Below are 930 nucleotides of genomic sequence, written 5' to 3'. Positions count from 1 at the left end.
CCAACCTCATCAAAGTCACGCCACAAGTGCTGTATTACCGAATGGCAATACAGGTGATTGGTTTCGGACATTGTTGGAGTCAGACAAGGCTGTCTTCTCTCACGAACCCTCTTCAACATCTTGGAAAGACGGATGACGCACTAGAAGACCTCGAAGGATCAGTCAGCATTGTTGGCGGAATCGTCACCAACCTACACTTTGCTGATGACATTGACGTCTTGGCGGGCAGAGAAGATGAACTAGCCACTCTGGTGGAGCACCTTGACAAAACATCACAGGCCTATGACATGGAGATCAGTGCAGAAAAGACAAAGCTCATGGCCTACAACTCAAATGGCACCCAACGGAACATCGAAGTGGAATCTGGAAGCTATTGACAGTTTCAAGTATCTTGGTGCCATCATCTCAGATGATGGATCCTGGCCAGAATCGCGGTCAACAGCAGCACTGAAAAATAAATAAATAAATAAAACCTTCTGGCATGACAAAAACATCTTAGCATCAAAAATCATACTCTTACGTACTCTTGTCTTCTCAATAATGACACTCAGATACGAAATGAAGCACATGAAATGAGATGCTACCGAAAAATCTTGAACATCTGATACAAGGATCACATCACCAATGAGGAAGTGCGTAACCGAATATCCGCAGCCATCGGTGCACATGACAGCCTGCTAAGCATCGTAAAGAAAAGAAAAATAACTTGGTATGGACACGTGACAAGATCAAACGGCCTAGCAAAAATCATCTTGCAAGGCATAGTACCAGGAGGCAGAAGAAGGTTGGAAGACATCAAAGAATGGACAGGACTGTCTTTCGCCGACTCGCAGAGAGAAGCCCTTGATAGATGCGGATAGTGGCCGATTGTCAGGAAATCGTCAGTGGTGCCTCACAACCCATTCGGGGTTAAGAGATCGATACGATACG

Source organism: Penaeus monodon, chromosome 32, assembly GCF_015228065.2.
Source record: "Penaeus monodon isolate SGIC_2016 chromosome 32, NSTDA_Pmon_1, whole genome shotgun sequence".
Classification (NCBI taxonomy): domain Eukaryota; kingdom Metazoa; phylum Arthropoda; class Malacostraca; order Decapoda; family Penaeidae; genus Penaeus; species Penaeus monodon.
Note: the sequence above shows the minus strand (reverse complement) of the source record.